The sequence below is a fragment of the Caretta caretta genome, chromosome 8 (genome assembly GCF_965140235.1).
Source record: "Caretta caretta isolate rCarCar2 chromosome 8, rCarCar1.hap1, whole genome shotgun sequence".
Lineage (NCBI taxonomy): Eukaryota > Metazoa > Chordata > Testudines > Cheloniidae > Caretta > Caretta caretta.
This window is the reverse complement of record NC_134213.1, coordinates 80,159,202-80,181,449: the sequence shown is the minus strand read 5'-3', so window position 1 is coordinate 80,181,449 and position 22,248 is coordinate 80,159,202.

Sequence of the window (22,248 nt, the reverse complement as noted above, 5' to 3'; positions counted from 1 at the left end):
TAAAATACTTCTGAAAAACTAGTTCTATTTCCTTAGAACGAGCTTGACTCCACTCAATGGCTGGTATTTTTTTAAAATGCCCTGCCAAAGAATACACCTCATTTGCCTCCCTTCCAATGGTACACATTTTATATGGTGCTGTACTCCATTCCATGGAGTCTTCAGGATCAAAGTACAAACATTTCCAGAAGAAGTATTTAACTGAGCCAAGATAGCCAGCAACAGCACTTGGCAATGTTCAAGGTCCCATTTGTATTGAGTATGCCTAACTTCATACTAGCAGCTGAAGAGAGGATGCAGGAAATGTGGGCTGCTGGTTTGGGAAAAAGCTGTGGATTTTGAAAGCATTGAAAGCTGTGTGAAGCAATTTGAGTTTGCATGATTAGCTGGATGTTTTGCCTAAAATGACTGTCAGTGAAATAAATTACAATGTTAATGCAATAAAGGTGTGACATGCAGGAATGCTGGTAAGGGACTGATCTTTATTTCCTGGACACAGTCTCAAAATGTGTCATAATTACAAAAGGTTGGTACCACTGTCTCATGGCAGGGTTCAGTATTCGCTTCCTCCGGTGGTTCCTGTTACATATGCTCTGTTTTTGAAATATCAAATGCAAATAATATTATAATGTCTACTAAAAATAACAGACACAAACTAATATAGATAATTCATAAAATACCGAGGTAGAGCTGTACAGTACCTCCATCTGAGCATTGGACATGGGTCAGTAACTACCATCGTTGAACCTCAGTGGCTTTTTGATCACACAGCCACTTCTTGTTCTCCAAACAGTTCCTTCTGCAATGGCCTCATCAGTTGCTTAGATAGATTCACCACCTGGAGTCTGTGTCTGATATACCTGATGGTGCTCATTGTCAGTGAATGTGAACAGATGTCTCTGACCACTGCCGATAGAATCCTGGATGCCCTCAAGAAACAGAAAGCCAGTGTTCTCCTTGGTTTTGTCTCACATGTCTTCTGTTCCTCCTGTAGGCTTGACCCTGTGAATGGTTATGATGCCTGACCTTGGTGTGGGTGGTTAGCAGTTACCTTAGCAAGCTCCAAGTCACTTTTTGTTTGAAATCTAATATTCCATCTGACTTGGAATGGAGGTAACTGTGTACTTCTGTTCTAGTTTATTGGCGTGCAGCTCTTTTACAAGTACTTCAGAGGCTATGTCTGCACTACAGCCGGGATCAAAGCTCTGAGATCAATCCACTGGTGGTCGATTTAGCAGGTCTAGTGAAGACCCACCAAATTGACATTAGATCGCTCTCCATTCAACCCCTGTACTCTACCCCAACTAGAAGAGTAAGGTAAGTCAACGGGACAGTTTCTCCCGTCAACCCTCCACGGTAACTCGACTTAAGGTACATCGACTCCAGCTACGTTATTTATGGAGCTGGAGTTGCGTAGCGTAGGTCGACTTACCGCGGTAGTGTGGACACAGCCAGAAAGAGTTGTCTTTGCCTCAAATGCTGGTTAGATGCTGGCATTGAGGTTTTTGTCCTTGTGAACATCAGTCTTTGAACTGGTGATTCCAGTTAAGCACTGCGAGTTGTGTTGCAGTATTCAAACTATGTTAAAAGTATGGCTGGATCCCTGGAAACCAGTGTCCTGCTCCTGCTTTTCTTTCTTTCTTTTAAATAATCAAACTCTTTTCTGTGTGTACTGAATTTTCTGCTAATTAGTTTTAGTGTGCATAGCATGGATATGACATGGTGTGCATAAACTGATCTGTGAAAGAGAACTGCCCAAATGATCCACTTTTAAATTGTGGGCCATTGTCTGTTATTAACTTTTCTTGAATCCCATGGTGAGGAAACTGTAATTTATGTTTATTGGCATTGTGACATAATGTATTGTGCAATCATTCAATTTAAAAAAATCTGAGTAGTAATTCACTAATAAGAGGCCAGCTCTTTAATTTAAATAGATGTGTGCCAAACTGAAACAAGAGCAATCAAGAATTCCATGTAGTTTTACTGTTCTTTTGTATTTTGCTTCCTGCGTCTATTTCAGATTTCACATTTGGATACCTCTCCTACAGTGGCAGCATTCACACCTGGCCACAACAGGACATCCTGGGCTCTGGCCACAACAGGACATCCTGGGCTTTTGTTTTATATTTTTCAGTGTCCAGATAGGCACTGTGAATCATGCTTAGCATTTTTTACCTTGTTTTTTGGGATATCGTGACCCAATGTCCTTTATACAGAATCTCAACTTATGCAGCAATTTTTGCTCTGTGGTTCAAGTGAGGTTTTATGCTTGGAGGTAGATGGGCTTTTATGATTGACTATCCATCAAGAATTATTATTTTCTCAAGTTACCTGTAAAGTTTGGTCATTTGGGGTTTGTCCTTTGTGTGTGACAATTTCTGTTTTTGGAAATATCCATTTTATTGCAGCAATGCATTTTAAAGTATGCATGTTGAACATTGTGCTAAGCTACCAATATACTTTGTATATTTTTTTCAGAAATGTCTAAATATTTCCAACAAATTTGAATTTAATATAAGTATATTTGCCCCTGGTGGTGCCCCCCTTCTTGCTCATGTTTATGGCAGAATGTGTTTTATGTAAGACGAAAAGCAAATTAATATATTCCACAGTCTTTTGCCCCTTCCCTGCAAGCACATGTAGCCTTGGGTATGAGGCTTTTTATAGAAAATCGAGGGGAAAATTTGTGGGAGACTCTTCTTAAAATATCAGGAGCACATAATTGATATTCTGCACTAGTCTCATGATCACTAGCCATTCCAATGGGACTGCTCACATGCTTGAAATTAAGCACATGCTTACATGCTTTCCTGGATCACGATCAGAGTGCTCAACACTTCGCAGAAACAAATTAACCCTCAGACACCAGGGTATTGGGCACATTAATTAGACTAGATTAGTCAAACCAGTATGGAGTTCCCATGTAACAAGGGCCCAGGATTTGGCACTAAAAAAAGAAATTTAAAGATGTTTAGTTCTATCTGCAACTGAAGTAAATCCAGTGTAAAGTATGTATAATGAATATAATTTCAATATGCCAGCATGTTAAATGCAAGATAGATTAACATTTAGGTAAAAGTTGTGGAACAGGCTAAGCTCTTCAAAAAAACATACAAAATGTAGTGCATAAACTACTATGTATTTGGCCATATGGTCATGAGAAGAAAGCATTTCTTGTAAGAGGAAGTAGGTGTGGCTAGAAACTCCTACTGAAGAGATTTTTTTAAAAATTAAACCTGCTGATGCTGTTCTGTTCTTGTGTTTGAAGTACTAATTAGGAATCTGGCATCCAATTAGGATAATTACTGCTTTTTGAACACAGATTTTCTAAGCTGGAGAGACCAGTTTTCACAAAACTCTTTAGCAAGGCTTTTATGTGACAAGCATTACATCATCAGAAGAAACTGTTAATGGCAAATCAGAGATCCTGAGGGCAAATCTTGGCTTCCTCATACCTTCTCAGGATTGAGTTTTCCAAATTAAGGCCAAGTTTTTCAAAAGTGGTCTGTGAATTTGTGCGCCTCCCTCGTGCGCTCACGCCAGTTAAAATCAATGTGAGCTGCCCGTGCCCAGCACTTCTGAAAATCAAGTGCCCAGATGTCTTACGCTGAGCCTTTGAAAACTGAGGCACCCAAAATTAGTTGCTCCCTTTTAAAAAAAAAAAATTAGGGCTACGCTTTGAATGTGTCACATACAGACACTTCCTCTCCATACTTATAAATACTAATTTCACTACCAAGAGAAAAACACTAAAATGAACAAAAAAATAAAATCACATACTATATTTTTCTTCTACAAATTTATCCTAACTGGAGGTTTCCTAATATGTTGAGGTCAGATTGACATGTATGGATTCTTCTCTAGTATGATCAGTCTGCTGAGGAGTAAAAGGTCAGCAGAGGACAGTGTGATGGATGTGCTGAGGACAAATCAGCTGCTGCTATGCTTGCTCCTAGCTGCAGGGTGATAGGTCATAAGGAAGGGAAAGATTCTATAGCAGTTGGTGAGGAAAAGGGTCATAGAGACAGGGTGTCTGGCAAGAGCATCATTTGCTCTGGAGTAAGGGGGGCAGTTTTGTCCTTCCCCCAGACTTTTCATAGGTCTATATGCTCCATTATGTCTTCTGCTTTTTTCCTCCCCTAGAGGTTACCGGATATAATAGAATGTTCTGTATACTGACACAATTTTGTCCCTCTCTCCTCCTGAATGTTTTTTGAAACAATGCCCCTAGAGTTTAGAGCATGGTGTTGTAAGCAATTGGTGGAGTGCATATTGGGACCCATCAGCTGCTAAGGCCCATAGAGCTTTGGCAGCTGAAGCATCGACTGCGCTTGCCTAGGAATACTACACCTGGTGCACTACCAGGAAATGGTGTAGCATGGCACACCAGAGACCCCACAAGGTGTCAATGATTACACTGGTGTAACTCTATGGACAGCAGTGGTGTTCCATCAGTGAAGAATATGTCCATGAGGCAGATTCTGAGCCCCTGCAATTTCATGGCTTTGTTCAGCAACAAAACTTAACATTTGTGTTACTTGTTTCATTACTGGTAAAGTTTTGAGCTTTCCAAGTGCATAGTATCACTTCACAGCCTACAGAGTCCTGTGGATCTGTCAAACGAATAATTAGTACCTGAACCACAAGTTCTTTACACAGCTCCCATCTATTTCCACATTTGTTATGTGACCAAGGTTACTTTATCTTACCTTGACCAAGTTTCTCTATTTCTTTCCCCTATATGCTCTGTAACGAGCAACTCTTGTACTGGAAGGTATACATGTTCATATTAGCAAAAAGAAAAGGAGTACTTGTGGCACCTTAGAGACTAACAAATTTATTTGAGCATAAGCTTTTGTGAGCTACAGCTCACTTCATTGGATGCATGCAGTGGAAAATACAGTGGGGAGATTTTATATACACAGAGAACATGAAACAATGGGTGTTACCAAACACACTGTAACGTGAGTGATCAGGTAAGGTGAACTATTACCAGCAGGAGAGGAAAAAAACCTTTGGTAGTGATAATCAAGATGGGACATTTCCAGAAGTTGACAAGAACGTGCGAGGAAAAGTAGGGGGAAAAAATAAACATGGGGAAGTAGTTTTACTTTGTGTAATGACACATCCACTCCCAGTCTTTATTCAAGCCTAAGTTAATGGTGTCCAGTTTGCAAATTAATTCCAATTCAGCAGTCTCTCATTGGAGTCTGTTTTTACCTAGGGAGGCGGTGGAATCTCCTTCCTTAGATATTTTTAAGGTCAGGCTTGACAAAGCCCTGGCTGGGATGATTTAGTTGGGGATTGGTCCTGCTTTGAGCAGGGGGTTGGACTAGATGACCTCCTGAGGTCCCTTCCAACCCTGATATTCTATGATTCTATGAAGTTTTTTGTTGTAATATTGCGACTTTTAGGTCTGTAATCGAGTGACCAAGGAGATTGAAGTGTTCTCCGACTGGTTTTAGAATGTTATAATTCTTGACGTCTGATTTGTGTCCATTTATTCTTTTACGTAGAGACTGTCCAGTTTGACCAATGTACATGGCAGAGGGGCATTGCCCACCCCTCCGGCATCTCTGAGGAGCACTTTAAAAAGTGGAAGTTAAATCCTAGTGATGAAAATAGAAAGAAGCATAAACTCTGGCAAATGAACTGGTGTAAAAATATAATTAAGAAGGCCAAAAAAGAATTTGAAGAACAGCTCACCAAAGACTCAAAAAGTAATAGCAAAAAATTTTTAAGTACATCAGAAGCAGGAAGCCTGCTAAACAACCAGTGGGGCCACTGGACGATCGAGATGCTAAAGGAGCACTCAAGGATGATAAGGCCATTGCAGAGAAACTAAATGAATTCTTTGACTCAGTCTTCACGGCTGAGGATGTGAGGGAGATTCCCAAATCTGAGCCATTCATTTTAGGTGACAAATCTGAGGAACTATCCCAGATTGAGGTGTCATTAGAGGAGGTTTTGGAACAAATTGATAAATTAAACAGTAATAAGTCACCAGGACCAGGTAGTATTCACCCAAGAGTTCTGAAGGAACTCAAATGTGAAATTGCAGAACTACTAACTCTGGTATGTAACCTATCATTTAAATCAGCTTCTGTACCAGATGACTGGAGGATAGCTAATGTGACGCCAATTCTTATAAAGGGCTCCAGAGATGATCCCAGCAATTACAGGCCGGTAAGTCTGATGTCAGTACCGGGCAAACTGGTTAAAACTATAGTCAAGGACAAAATTGTCAGACACCTAGATGAACATAATTTGTTAGGGAAGAGTCAACATGGTTTTTGTAAAGGGAAATCACACCTCACCAATCTGCTAGAATTCTTTGGGGGGTTCAACAAGCATGTGGACTAGAAGGATCAAGTGGATATAGTGTACATAGATTTTCAGAAAGCCTTTGACAAGATCCCTCACCAAAGGCTCTTAAGCAAAGTAAGCTGTCATGGGTTAAGAGGGTACGTCCTCTCATGGATTGGTAAAAGATAGGAAACAAAGGATAGTAATAAATGGTCCGTTTTCAGAATGGAGAGAGGTAAATAGTGGTGTCCCCCAGGGGTCTCTAGTAGGACCAGTCCTATTAAACATATTCATAAATGATCTGGAAACAGGGGTAAACAGTGAGGTGGCAAGATTTGTAGATGATACAAAACTACTCAAGATAGTTATGTCCCAGGCAGACTGTGAAGAGCTGCAAAAGGATCTCTCAAATCTGGGTGACTGGGCAACAAAATGGCAGATGAAATTCAATGTTGATAAATGCAAAGTAATGTGCATTGGAAAACATAATCCCAACTATACATATAAAATGATGTGTGCCTGGTGTTAAATTAGCTGTTACCACTCAAGAAAGAGAGCTTGGAGTCATTGTGGATAGTTCTCTGAAAACATCCCCGCAGTGCAGCAGCAGTCAAAAAAGGGAACAGAATGTTGAGAATCATTAAGAAAGGGATAGATAATAAAGCAGAAAATATCATATTGCCTCTATATAAATCCATGGTACAGCCATATCTTGAATACTGCGTGCAGATGTGGTCACCACATCTCCAAAAAGATATACTGGAATCAAAAAGGTTCAGAAAAGGGCAACAAAAATGATTAGGGGTATGGAAGGGCTTCCATCTAAGAAGAGATTAATAAGACTCGGTCTTTTCAGCTTGGAAAAGAGACAGCTAAGGAGGATATGATTGAGGCCTATAAAATCATGACTGGGTGTGGAGAAAGTAAATAAGGAAGTGTTATTTACTCCTTCTCATAACCCAAGAACTAGGGGTCACCAAATGAAATTTATAGGCAGCAGGTTTAAAACAAACAAAAGGAAGTATTTCTTCACACAACACACAGTCAATCTGTGGAACTCTTTGCCAGAGGATGTAGTGAAGGCCAAGACTGTAACAGGCTTCAAAAAGAACTAGATAAATTCATGGAGGATAGGTCCATCAATGGCTATTAGCCAGGATGGGCAGGGATGATGTCCCTAGCCTCTATTTGCCAAAAGCTGGGAATGGGTGACAGGGGATGGATCACTTGATGATTACCTGGTTTGTTCATTCCCTCTGGGGCACCTGGCATTGGCCACTGTCGGAAGACAGGATACTGAACTTTTGTCTGACCCCGTATAGCCATTTTTATGTAATTGCAGGGAAAGTCCTGCTCAGCCCCTGTTGCCCCAGGAGCGAGCATGCTTGGTTGTTCTATAGGGATGGTGTATGCAGCCTCGGGTTAACACAGGAATTGTGAGGGCATGGAGCATGCTCAGTACAGATGGACTCTTTGGAAATTTTAGTTACCAAACTTTAACTCTTTACTCAGCAGATGTGAACTGTGATTTTTTTGGAATCCTATAACTAGCTCAAATTTTCACAGAAATTGCAAAAGCTGTATTCCTGACATCAGGTCAACATCCTCCTTCCCACCCCACAGGCCAGATTTTTAGCCCCTATTCCAAAGCCAGTTTGCAGTGCACATTTTTTCCCATTATCAAAACTACATTTTTCTTCCAAATTTTATTTTACAATGAAAAAGGTATATAAGGACTCATGTGCAGCTGCTGACACATAAGTGCGCATGTACAGTTACGGATAGATAAAATCTTTTCCATCAACTACTTCACTTCCAACCTCCCCACAGGTCTGCCCCTCCCAGCTGCCTCTTGGCCAAGCACCCACACCTACTCTTAAGCATTGAAAAAACCTCATCAAATTAATACACAAAAACTTGGCTGTAAGCTTCTTAAAGTTGCTACACACATAACATTACAGCTGTGCACAGAAAGGTAATTCTGCTTCGCAGAGGAGTTTAATATTCTGAAATGTGATATCTATCCAATTCAGAATGAAAACGAAAAATTTCAAAATTCTCCATGATATGGAATGGAGCCCCAATTCCAAGGCATTTTCTCTGTGGACTGTCCCAGCACCACAGACCCTGGAAGACCAGGGATTCCCAACTTCAAGGCCGTTTGCCTGCTAGCGCCCACCCCCACACCCCCCGCCCCGGGGGTATAGACTCTGGAAGCCCTGGTATCTCTGACTCCAAGGCAGTCCTGCAGGTGGGCTGCCACAAAAACAGACAGGAACCCCGTCTCAGTTCTGCTCAAACACTGCTGAAATCAAAGCATCTCCATGAAACATTTTGACTTCAACAAATTGGCAAATCTGGCAAAAAAATGTTTTGTTGGAATTTTTCCAAACAGCTTGGCATAACACACTTGGCACAAATCCACAAATGAAAAGTAAAGCCAGTTCATAATATGTACTTCTTTCTCTCGCAGGCACATACTTTACCATTACCACAACTACTATACACTGTGGACCATGCAACGTAACTTTAACTCTGACCCCGCTCGGGATGCCAGGCTACCATCAGCCCCTTCAGTTGCCCTTCTGTCACACCCCTTTGCCAAATTACCCTCTCCTAACACAACCAACTATGACACCAAAGGTCCACAGCCACCACTGTCAATAAAAAATAATCTGGAAAGAAGGATCTGTACAGAAGAGACAAAGCGGGGCAGATTTGAGGTTGCAGTGTATGGTCTGTGGTATACAGTAGTTGTAGTGATGGTAGAGTGTGTGCCTATGAATGGAGGAGTAGAGGGTATGTCAAATTAAAAGGTAACTTTTCATTTCTATGCTTTTGTATGTTTGTATCTGGTGTATTACAGCAACTCTAACTGCTCCTAAACACAGTTTTTTGTATATTAATTCACAGGATTGTTCACAGACTAGTTCTTAATCTGGATGAAATTCAGAGAGCCCACACCAGGCCCTAATGCGCCATTTAAGCCCCACTTAAGCCACTCTGGCTTAATTTTCACCCTCAGGACGTAACTCCTTCCAGTTTCTGCCAGGGTGTGTCATGTAGGTAAATGTTGGAACATTGGCTTGAGAATGTTCTGGAAAGTTCCGTGGCAGTTGGCTTCCATCTGGCAGTTCTTAGAATGTTGGGATGCTGAACCCAGAGCTCCTGGAGCAAGAGGAGACCAACTGGCCGTGAGGGGGACAGGAGCCCCCTGTGCCCCATAAGGACAAGGAGGAAGGAAATGTCCTGAGCCCAGCAGACTGTTTTTGTCTGACTGCTCCCTGGAGGGGTGGGACAGGAGGCTGGATGGACAGGGAGACAGGGGAGTGGACAAGATCGTCCTCTGAGGTATGGGAGAGGAGAGGCTGCTCCGTGGCAGCATGGAAGTGTTAATGCTGCCCCTTGTCAGGATGGCAGAGCGGAGTGGCTGATCCCATGAGGAACCACACAACAGACAGGTGAATGAATGGTCTGCTCCAAGCAGAACAGAAGAGTGATCATGCTGCTCCTGGCAGGATGAGAAGGAGAAGGAAAAGGAAAGAAAAGGGAAAAAAAGGGGGGAAAGAATAAAATTGCAAATATCAGGTCTCAGAGCAGGAGAATGAAAAGGCAGGATGGAGAATTGTGAATTTATTTGTAACAAAATATAGGAGAAGTTGAGAAGGATATTGAGAGAGAACAGGAAAAAAAGGAAACGATTTACTCAGTAATTTATTCTAAGCAAAAGAAAACAATCAGATTAGAATTTGTTTATTCTGAGTAATTGGATACAGGCTACAGAATTGCTTTGGCAGGATCGCCTGCAACATCCTCATATCAGCTTCAGATCAACATCAGCCCTGCAGGTTGTGTAATAAAATAATGATGCACCCTGGAAGACGATAGGCAGAGGCACTGGTGGGAAGGTGGAGGAATGCACGCTAATCCCATCACCTACACACAGGTAAGAAATAATTAGGGTTAGGTGAGGCTACATGCCACATAAGGGAACTTGTTTAACAAACAGGACTAACTGAACTAAACTTCTATAAACTATTAAATGTCCATTTTTGTTTGAAGTTCAACTGCAGAGGCTGTGTCCAGGTGCATTCTCCCTTGGTGGATGTGATCCTAGTTGCAGACTTCAGAGTAGCAGCCATGTTAGTCTGTATCCGCAAAAAGAACAGGAGTACTTGTGGCACTTTAGAGATGAACACATTTATTAGAGCATAAGCTTTCGTGGGCTACCGCCCACTTCATCGGATGCATAGAATGGAACATATAGTAAGAAGATATAGATATATGCACATACAGAGAAGGTGGAAGTTGCCATACAAACTGTAAGAGGCTAATTAATTAAGATGCGTTATTATCAGCAGGAGAAAAAAAAACTTTTGTAGTGATAATCAAGATGGCCCATTTAGACAGTTGACAAGAAGGTGTGAGGATACTTAACATGGGGAAAGGTTTCAGAGTAACAGCCGTGTTAGTCTGTATTCGCAAAAAGAAAAGGAGTACTAGTGGCACCTTAGAGACTAACCAATTTATTTGAGCATAAGCTTTCGTGAGCTACAGCTCACTTCATACATTCAATAGGTGTAATGACCCAGCCACTCTCAGTCTCTATTCAAACCCAAGTTAATGGTATCTAGTTTGCATATTAATTCAAGATCAGCAGTTTCTTGTTGGAGTCTGTTTTTGAAGCTTTTCTGTTGCAAAATTGCCACCCTTAAGTCTTTTACTGAGTGGCCAGAGAGATTGAAGTGTTCTCCTACCGGTTTTTAAATGTTAAGATTCCTGATGTCAGATTTGTGTCCATTTATTCTTTTGCGTAGAGACTGTCCAGTTTGACCAATGTACATGGCAGAGGGGCACTGCTGGCACATGATGGCATATATCACAGTGGTAGATGTGCAGGTGAACGAGCCCCTGATGGCATGGCTAATGTGATTAGGTCCTATGATGTTGTCACTTGAATAAATATGTGGACAGAGTTGGCATCAGGCTCTGTTGTAAGGATAGGTTCCTGGTTTACTGTTTTTGTTGTGTGGTGTGTGGTTGCTGGTGAGTATTTGCTTCAGGTTGGGGGGCTGTCTGTAAGCGAGGACTGGTCTGTCTCCCAAGATCTGTGAGCGTGAGGGATCATTTTTCAGGATAGGTTGTAAATCTTTGATGATGCGCTGGAGAGGTTTTAGTTGGGGGCTGAAGGTGACAGCTAGCGGCGTTCTGTTATTTTCTTTGTTGGGCCTGTCCTGTAGTAGGTGACTTCTGGGTACTCTTCTGGCTCTGTCAGTCTGTTTTTTCACTTCAGTAGGTGAGTATTGTAGTTGTAAGAATGCTTGATAGAGATCTTATAGGTGTTTGCCTCTGTCTGAGAGGTTGGAGCAAATGCGGTTGTATCTTAGAGCTTGGCAGTAGAAAATGGATCGTGTGGTGTGTCCTGGACGGAAGCTGGAGGCATGTCCGTAAGGATAGCAGTCAGTAGGTTTCCGCTGTAGGGTGGTGTTCATGTGACCATTGCTTATTAGCACTGTAGTGTCCAGGAAGTGGATCTCTTGTGTGGACTGGTCCAGGCTGAGGTTGATGGTGGGATGTGTCAAAGTCAGATTCAGGACTCACATAATTTGTCAGACCACTCTGTTTATTAGCAAAGTGCCTTGCTAATGCACCCAGAGGTGAGCCCCTCTCTGAGGCCCAAGATAACTTATTTATACAGCTAAGCCAAAGCCAATTTAACATAAGAGACAAAAGAAAGCAGAAACTGACAAATATACATACATATCTTATTTGCATACTAACGTTTACCAATCTCGTAGCTCAGTAGGAGCTCTAAGTTAATTAGTATGAGGACCCATTGTCTCACACTCCTTAATGTTTCTCTTCCTGACAACTATATTTCAACAAATCCTTCAAGTAGCATTTCTTTAATGAATTATAATTTCAATATAATTCATTCTACTTTCACAATCCCTCCTTTTGGTCAAGCTACGCAATGACCAACAATGACTGGGTTCCACATATCAAGCGTTCTTTATCTCTTTGTTCATCAGTGATATTTAAAATCATCAAATTAGCACTCTGGTTTGGGGCAGCTATCTGTGTAGCATGCCTGACACAATTTTGGATACAACAGGAAAGTAACTGAAAACATATAAAAATTATTAGGATTCCAAACAGGAGAGTTAGGGCTCCCTGAAACAACCAATTTCCTATGCCAGAGAAATTGAAAAGGTTACTTAGCCACTTCCATAAAGAACTTGGCTCTTCGTGGGGAAGATATGCGATTTGTTCTAAGTGGCTAGCACGATCTGTTACCTCATTGGTGTTGTCTGGTATATACACACAGCAGTCTTTTCCAATGAGAGCACAAGTCCCTCCTTTTGCCGCGAGCACTATGTCCAATGCCTGACGGTTTTGGAGAGCCATCTGTCGGATAGCCCCTGTTTCTTTGGCCAGGGCTCTTAAACTTTCTCCGGTTTCATTTGCCACTATTTCAACTACTGCTTGTAACCTTAGGAGCCTTTTTGCATGGTGTATTACTCCCCCTAATGGTATTAAGGAACCGCCAATGGCCTCTTCCCAGGTTAAGGGGCTTATGTTATTTACATACCATTGGGCATCTGTTAAGTCCCTTCTTTTTCACCTGAAATTGCGGAGGCGTTCGAGGGAAGGTTCCTAGCACTCGGAATTGTGGGAAGAGTCGGGCGGGATAACAGATTCCTGACCAATTAGCTGGTAGTGCAGTATAAGGTCTGGTCCCACACACCCAGTCATGGCCTATTAAGGCCGGGAAGGGTCGGTTGCACCCATTTGTCGTATAGGTGTTTGCAAAGGAGGAGGAGTATCCCCTAAAGGGTACAGGTAATTCTCCTTACGAGGAGTGGTGTTATTTGCATGACATTGAAAGATTGTATTGTTTTCACTAATGTTTCTATAGGGGGAACACGAGATTGATTTCTCTGTTTGATCCCAGGTTGAGAAAAAGTTCATATCTCCATACCTGGCCCACCGCTTTTTAGTTTTGTTTGAATAATCCCATACACCATTGGCCACAATATGCTGAAGGCAACAGCTCTTCCCCAGATCCAGCCCTGTCACATTACACACCCAATACCAATGACCTTTTCCCTCCACCACACTTATCCATTTAGATGCATTTATTCCCACTGCTTCCCAAGTGTCATTGCTGTTCCATATTTTGTTAAACGGACGAGGCCCTCCAGTGAGGTCTGGGGACTTGAGTGGGATAGCCAGGACAGGAACACCAGTTTGAGAGCGGGCTGGGATGTGGCTGCAGACCCAGCAATTAGAAATATTAAGGGTCTGAGCTATCCACACCTGCTGCTGGATAAAAGAATTGTCATCATGGTCTCCCCAGACTTTAAGATACCAGTAGCCGAGGAACAGGCAGAGACGCATGTTGGAGGCAAGGCTCTTCTGGTTCTGACAACCCCAACTGGGGGAACCGCAGTCACGGTTTTATGCCCACCAGGCAGTAGGCGCTAGGCTCGCTACTGCTTTTTTGTTTGTTTGTTTTTTGTTCGTCGTCTACTTCTGGCAACCCTTACGAGAGTGTAGATTGTAAGGTATTGCAGACTGTTCCTCTATGTCTTCTTCTGGAAATTGACTCTGCGTTGTCCTGAGGTGACGATTGGTTCTCTGGGGATGGTGCCTTCTTACACTGTAAAGCATGTATCCAGGCTGCGATGCCAGATAGTTTAACAGCCGTCTGTGTAGTAAGCAGTACCTGATGAGGACCCTTCCACCGGGGCTCCAAGGCGCGCTTTTGATGATGGCGCCGTACGTAGACCCAATCACCTGGCTCGAGGTTGTGGCAAGTGTTGGAGGTGGATTCCGTGGGCCAGGCAACTCGAACCTGTGAATGGAAGTGACTTACAGCTTGCATTAGTCCCTTGCAATACTGAAGGAGTGCACTGTGAGTCAAGTTCAAATCTGGAACGGGCGTAATGGTAATCATAGCTCGCATAGGGCGTCCCATAACAATTTCAAAGGGACTTAATTTATGCCTTTGGGATGGAGTGGATCTCATGTCCATAAGGGCTACTGGCCAGCTTAATCCTGTAGAGTCACAAATTTTAGCAAGCTTATTCTTAAGTACACCATTTTGTCTTTCAACTGCACCTGCACTCTGTGGGTGGTAGGGACAGTGCAACAGGTGTTTGATATGCAATATACGGTCCAGGTGTTGAACAAGTTGTCCAGTAAAATGTGTACCCCGATCACTGGACAGAGTAGCAGGAATTCCCTTGGCAGGCATAATATGATTTAACAAACATTTGGCAACAGACAGTGAGTCAGCCTTGTGACAAGGAAAGGCTTCAATCCAACCGGAGAATAAACATACCATAACCAATATAAATTCATATTGTTGACACTTAGGCATTTGTGCAAGAACGGTGCTTGAGGCAGGCCCCTGAACCCCTGGGCCACTTTTACAGGTTTACCTGTAAATATTATGGCTTTGGCAAATGGTACAGGCTGCACAGTGGCGGGCTGCAAAAGAGCTAAAATGGGGGGGCCCACCATCCTGTCTTAGTTACAGCAGAGACCATCCCCTCCTTTCCGACATGTGAAACACCGTGTAGCAGGGCGGCCAGAGATGGGTAGAGTGAAAAGGGGGCCACAAAGGCGCTAGTAGGCGAGCGCCAAAAGGAATCAGGATGTAGAGAGCAACCTTGGGCAACCCAGGATTCTTTCTCGGTTTCTGGGGCAGAGTCTTGGAGCAGGGTGAGGTCAGTGAGGGACCAGGGGGTAAGAGAAGAGCGGAGAACAAGGGAATCAGACATTTCGACTAGGCGCGCTGCAGCAGCCACACCATGCAGGTAGGGGGGTAAGCCTTGGGCAACAGGGTCTAAAGTGGCAGAGAAATAAGCCACTGGGCAGTTCTTTTCTCCGTGCATCTGAGTGAGAACTCCAAGTGCACACCCAGATTGTTCGTGGCAGAAAAGGGTAAAAGGCTTAGAATAGTCAGGCAGCCCTAAGGCAGGGGTAGAAGCCAAACCCTGTTTGAGGGAAACAAAGGCAGAATTGGCCTCAGGGGGCCACGGCATGGGGTCAGGCACAGAGAATCGAGTGAGTTCCTGGAGAGGTTTTGCAAGGGAGACAAATTGGGGAATCCATTTTCTGCAAAATCCAGCCATGCCTAAAAACTTCTGGACCTGGCATGGGGAGCGGTGTCAGGGAAAGCTAAGGATAGCTTGGACGCAAGTGGGAGAAAGTGCACAGGAACCCTGGGAGAGGAGAAAGCCAAGGTATGTGGCAGAAGCTTGACAGAGTGGTAGTTTAGAGCGAGAAGCTTTGTGACCCTTATTTGCTAGGGCAGTAAGGAGCACTAAAGAGTCAGTTTCAGAGGCAGACAATGAAGGGGAACAGAGGAGTAGATCATCTACATTTTGGACTAGTGTGGACCTGGACGGGAAAACAAGGGCAGCAAGGTCTTGGGCTAATGCTTGGGAAAAATATGGCGGGCTTTCAGTATACCCCTAGGACAGTGTGGTCCATGTGTACTGTTGACCCTTGTAAGAAAAGGCAAACAGGAACTAGGAGTCAGGGTGAACCAGGACAGAAAAGAAAGCAGAGCACAAATCAACAACAGTAAAATGAGTTGCATCTGGTGGGATAGAAGCCAGAATCTTTGAGAGAGGCAAGTATTGATTCTGTCCACCTATGATTTGCCTCTTCCCACCACTGCATGAAACAATCAACCTCTCCTTTTGCCAATTTAGTTTTAGGTTGGCCAAGTTTGGCTTTTAAGATGTCTACTTGGTCTTTGTCCCAAGATCCTAACAGAGGCCACTGAATTTTGGGATTCTCCTGAGTTAGCCTTTTGCATTCCCATACACATCTTCCCCTCCCCCCCCAAGGTCAGCCTTTTGAAGCCATCCCCCACCCATGTCATGAGGTTTTCTGTTCATTAAAACACAACAATGCTAGCAACAAGACAAACACCACAGACAAACAACACAAAACATAGATCCATGGTATTCTGAGTTATTCTTCCGCTGGCGCCAGCTTGCTTGTAGAGTCTAAAAACAAAAGAAACAATTTCCACCCCCATGGTGGGGACAGATTATTGCTTAATAATAATACCACTTTCTTTTACAAATTTCCTTGCTAATTGCAGGAAAAAAAGAAGAATTACCTCCAGGCTGTACTTATTTTGTTCTATAGTCAGGCTGTTCTATAGTCAGGCTAGTGAATTACCCCAAGGGTTTTACCCAAGGCGCGGTGCAGCTGCGATTGTGCAGATTTCACTCACTCAGACCGTGGGGACAGGAACCCTTTGGTCAGTTGATCCCCGGCGCCCAGACTCAAACACACCACAGGGAGGATGGATAGACACAGAGACAAGACAGTCCTCAGTCCGGACAAAACACAGAAATAATTACCTGACCAGATTCCTGATGTCAGATCCCGGGATCCCTACCAGAACAGAGTGGGAACCAACAGGTTCGATGGCGTAGACTTCACTGTGGTCATGCTCCCTTCCGTTCTGGTGGAGGACCGCTTGGGCCAAATGACCAGGTGCCAGCTTGCCACGGCCATCCTAAGAACACTCAGGAGTCACATGGCCCCAGTGAAGATGGCTGCCATCTCCAAATTGTCAAAGTCAGATTCAGGACTCACATAATTTGTCAGACCACTCTGTTTATTAGCAAAGCGTCTTGCTAATGCACCCAGAGGTGAGCCCCTCTCTGAGGCCCAAGATAACTTATTTATACAGCTAAGCCAAAGCCAATTTAACGTAAGAGACAAAAGAAAGCAGAAACTGACAAATATACATACATATCTTATTTGCATACTAACGTTTACCAATCTCCTAGCTCAGTAGGAGCTCTAAGTTAATTCGTTTGAGGACCCATTGTCTCACACTCCTTAATGTGTCTCTTCCTGACAACTATATTTCAACAAACCCTTCAAGTAGCATTTCTTTAATGAATTATAATTTCAATATAATTCATTCTACTTTCACAGATGGAAATTGTTGAAATCATGGTGGAATTCCTCAAGGGCTTCTTTTCCATGGGTCCAGATGGTGCAGATGTCATCAGTGTAGCACAAGTAGAGTAGGGGCATTAGGGGACGAGAGCTGAGGAAGCGTTGTTCTAAGTCAGCCATAAAAATGTTGGCATATTGTGGAGCCATGCGGGTACCCATAGCAGTGCTGCTGATTCCTCACACGTTGCCCTACTGTTCCTCACACGTTCTTGTCAACTGCTGGAAATGGCCCACCTTGATTATCACTATAAAAGGTTTTTTTTCCTCTCCTGCTGGTAATAGCTCACCTTACCTACATGGGGAGGAGGTGACCAGCCCTCTGTGGAGAAAGAAGTGTTTCGGGACAATTTAGAAAAGCTGGACGAGCACAAGTCCATGGGGCCGGATGCGCTGCATCCGAGAGTGCTAAAGGAGTTGGCGGATGTGATTGCAGACCCATTGGCCATTATCTTTGAAAACTCATGGCGATCCGGGGGATGACTGGAAAAAGGCTAATGTAGTGCCCATCTTTAAAAAAGGGAAGAAGGAGGATCCTGGGAACTACAGGCCAGTCAGCCTCACCTCAGTCCCTGGAAAAATCATGGAGCAGGTCCTCAAGGAATCAATTCTGAAGCACTTAGAGGAGAGGAAAGAGATCAGGAACAGTCAGCATGGATTCACCAAGGGCAAGTCATGCCTGACTAATCTAATTGCCTTCTAGGACGAGATAACTGGCTCTGTGGATGAGGAGAAAGCGGTGGATGTGTTGTTCCTTGACTTTAGCAAAGCTTTTGACACGGTCTCCCACAGTATTCTTGCCAGCAAGTTAAAGAAGTCTGGGCTGGATGAATGGACTATAAGGTGGATAGAAAGTTGGCTAGATTGTCAGGCTCAATGGGTAGTGATCAATGGCTCCATGTCTAGTTGGCAGCTGGTATCAAGTGGAGTGCCCCAAGGGTTGGTCCTCGGGCCGGTTTTGTTCAATATCTTCGTAAATGATCTGAAGGATGGTGTGGATTGCACCCTCAGCAAGTTTGCAGATGACACTAAACTGGGAGGAGATGTAGATAAGCTGGAGGGTAGGGATAGGATACAGAGGGCCCCAGACAAATTAGAGGATTGGGCCAAAAGAAATCTGATGAGGTTCAACAAGGACAAGTGCAGAGTCCTGCACTTAGGATGGAAGAATCCCATGATCTGCTACAGACTAGGGACTGAGTGGATAGGTAGCAGTTCTGCAGAAAAGGACCTAGGGGTTACAGTGGACGAGAAGCTGGATATGAGTCAACAGTGTGCCCTTGTTGCCAAGAAGGCCAATGGCATTTTGGGATGTATACGTAAGGGCATTGCCAGCAGATCGAGAGACGTGATCATTCCCCTCTATTCGACATTGGTGAGGCCTCATCTGGAGTACTGTGTCCAGTTTTGGGCCCCACACTACAAGAAGATGTGGAAAAATTGGAAAACGCCCAGCAGAGGGCAACAAAAATGATTATGGGATTGGAACACATGACTTATGAGGAGAGGCTGAGGGAACTGGGATTGTTTAGTCTGCAGAAGAGAAGAATGAGGGGGGATTTGATAGCTGCTTTCAACTACCTGAAAGGGGGTTCCAAAGAGGATGGATCTAGACTGTTCTCAGTGGTAGCTGATGACAGAACAAGGAGGAATGGTCTCAAGTTGCAGTGGGGGAGATTTAGTTGGATATTAGGAAAAACTTTTTCACTAGGAGGGTGGTGAAACACTGGAACGCATTACCTAGGGAGGTGGTGGAATCTCCTTCCTTAGATATTTTTAATGTTAGGCTTGACAAAGCCCTGGCTGGGATGATTTAGTTGGGGATTGGTCCTGCTTTGAGCAGGCTGTTGGACTAGATGGCCTCCTGAGGTCCCTTCCAACCCTGATATTCTATGATTCTACCTGATGATTTTCATTACAGTGTGTATGGTAACACCCATTGTTTCATGTTCTCTGTGTATCTAAAATCTCCCTACTGTATTTTCCACTGCATGCATCCGATGAACTGAGCTGTAGTTCACAAAAGTTTATGCTCAAATAAATTTGTTAGTCTCTAAGGTGCCACAAGTACTCCTGTTCTAGTTGTAGACTGAATATGCTCACTTCTCCCTGAACATCTGTGTTAAGTTCAGGTTCCTCTCTCAGCTCTTGAAATAGTCCACACACAGTCCTAGCAAACAAAAAAATAAACCCAACATCCAATTTTCCTAACCTGGCCAGGGAAAAAAGCCTAATCAGATTGGAAATATGGACACGGCAAAGTGGTGCTTAGCTAATTCTTCCTTATCCACAGGGTACAGTGATCTCTTACTGAAAGAGTGTTCCTGATCCTTTTCCCTACCCGTTATCATGGAAGAAAGGAGGGGGGTCAGTCTTCTGGGGTGCACTTTGTGAATGGCAGGGTGAGCACAAAATGTGCTGAACCACCGGAGCACAGACTCGAGCTAGGGATCAACAGCTGTTCAAGGAAACGTAGCCCAAGTCCCAGCTTCATGGTAAATTGGATCATACTTGATTCATGTGAAGGAAGTGAATCAGACTAAGCTGGACCAGACAAGCTCCTTCTGTAAATCACTATAAAACAAGGTGAAATCTAGGCACGGGCTAACAGAGCATAACTTGGGGAACTCTCTGGGTTTTCTGGAGGGCAGGAGTGGCTTTATGTGAGGGAGGTAAATGCCACTTGACTTTTTGTTAATAGTAATTAAGCATATCTTGAGCTTTATTAATAAAAGATACATGTGCATACTGAAGAAGAGCTTCTTCCACATTAGGAGCATTACATTTTGCCAGCTAAATGTTTTACAATATTCACTACCTTCTGTTATTTCAATATTAGTATTATTTATATATTGCCCAAAGATATACAGTTTACAGATGCAAGAGAAGAAAGATTCCTGCCACAACGAATTTACAATATAAATAAACACACAGACCACAAAGAGGGGGGCAATGGGATACACACCTAAAGTTTTTACCCCAGTTTTCCCTTTTTTAAATTGTTTTTTCCTTGCATAGTTTGTCCATTTGCTTTTAAAAGCTTTTGCTTTTTGTCGTTTGACGCATGTCCGTTTGCCTTTTGCTTCTCAGGTTCTTTTGTAACCATTTCCAAAAACAGATATATACTTTCCAAAAAAAATCAGCCTGATACAGACACACAGCAGGGTTTTATACGGGTTTTTCTGCTTCCCTGTTAATGTTTCGCAGTCATAGAATTTGAGACCAGAAGAGATTGTTGTGATTATTTAGTCTGACCTGCACAAACACATGCCACAGAATTTCAACAAGTGATTCCTGCATCAAGTCCATAATTTTCTGTTGAACTAGGGCAGTGGTTCCCAAACTTGTTCCGCCACTTGTGCAGGGAAAGCCCCTGGCGGACCCGGCCGGTTTGTTTACCTGCTGCATCTTCAGGTTCGGCCGATTGCGGCTCCCAGTGGCTGCGGTTCGCTGCTCCAGGCCAATGGGAGCTGCTGGAAGTGGCGCGGGCCGAGGGACGTACTAAACACGGCAAAGTGGTGCTTAGCTAATTCTTCCTTATCCTCTGGGTACAGTGAACAAACTGGCGCGGCCCGCCAAGGGCTTTCCTTGCACAAGCGGCGGAACAAGTTTGGGAACCACTGAACTAGGGAATATTTTTGAGAAAGACACCCATTCTTGATTTAAAGACGTGAAATGATGGAGAATCCACCACATCACTAGATAAGTTGTTCCAATGGTTAATTATCCTCATTATAAAATTTGCACTTACTTCTAGTCTTAATTTGTCAATCTTCAGTTTCCAGCAATGGGATCTTGTTCTGCTTTTGATAAAGTAAAGAGACTTCTACTGTCATAAACATTCTCTTCATTTAGGTACTTCTAGGCCATGATCAAGAATCCTTTAACCTTATCTTTGATAAGCTAAATAGACTTGAGTTTCTTTAATTTCTCACCGCAAGCAATGTTTTCCATATCTCAGATGATTCTTGTAGGTCTTTTCTGAACCATTTCTAATTTTTCAATATCCTCTTCCAAGTATGGACACTTGAACCAACATAGCATTCCAGTAATGGTGTATACACTAGTAATAAAACTTTCCTACTTCTACTCAGTGTTCCCCTGCTTATCCATCCAAGGATTGCATTTGATCTCTTAGGCACCACATTGCACTGGGAATTTATGTTCAGTTGGTTATCAACCATGACTCTTAAGTCCTTTTCTGAGTCGTAGATTCATATATTCCAAAGCCAGAAGGGACCATTGTGATCATCTAATCTGACCCCCTGTATAACATAGGCCACAGAACTTCCCCAAAATACAGCCCCCACCCCATCCTATAAGGGTGACCTATAATCCTTGTTTCTAGATGTATGGCCTGGCATTTAACTGTACTGAAATCATGTTGTTCAAGTCAGTTCAGTGTACTATTCAGTTCGGCTCACTTTGAAGAACTGACCTGTCCTTATCATTATTTACCACTCCACCAATTTTCCTATCATCTGCAAACATTACCAGCAATAATTTTATAAGTGTCTCTTCAGCAAGGGAGTAACTGATGGTCTATAAAGGGTAACAGTGAAACTGACTAAAGTGTCATTGGCACTCTATAAATACCTGTGATAGATATTGGTTATGCTAGGTAGATAAGGGTACTGATTCTACTGTCCATCCAATGTAAAACCACTGCTTTTGAGAGGAGAATAAGGCCTACTGTTTAACTATCCACCACAAGTATTTGCGGAGTACTAATGAGCATGAGATCTAGGCATTGAAATAAAATAACATAAAATTTACAGGGACTTAATATTTAAATAATATGATTTTGTGAACCCACAGTCCAGGTCAACTCCTCCTGCGTCTGATCAAGAGTTGGGAGGTTTGGGGGAACCCGGGCCCGCCCTCTACTCTGGGTTCCAGCCCAGAGGCCTGTGGAATGCAGCTGTCTAGAGTGCCTCCTGG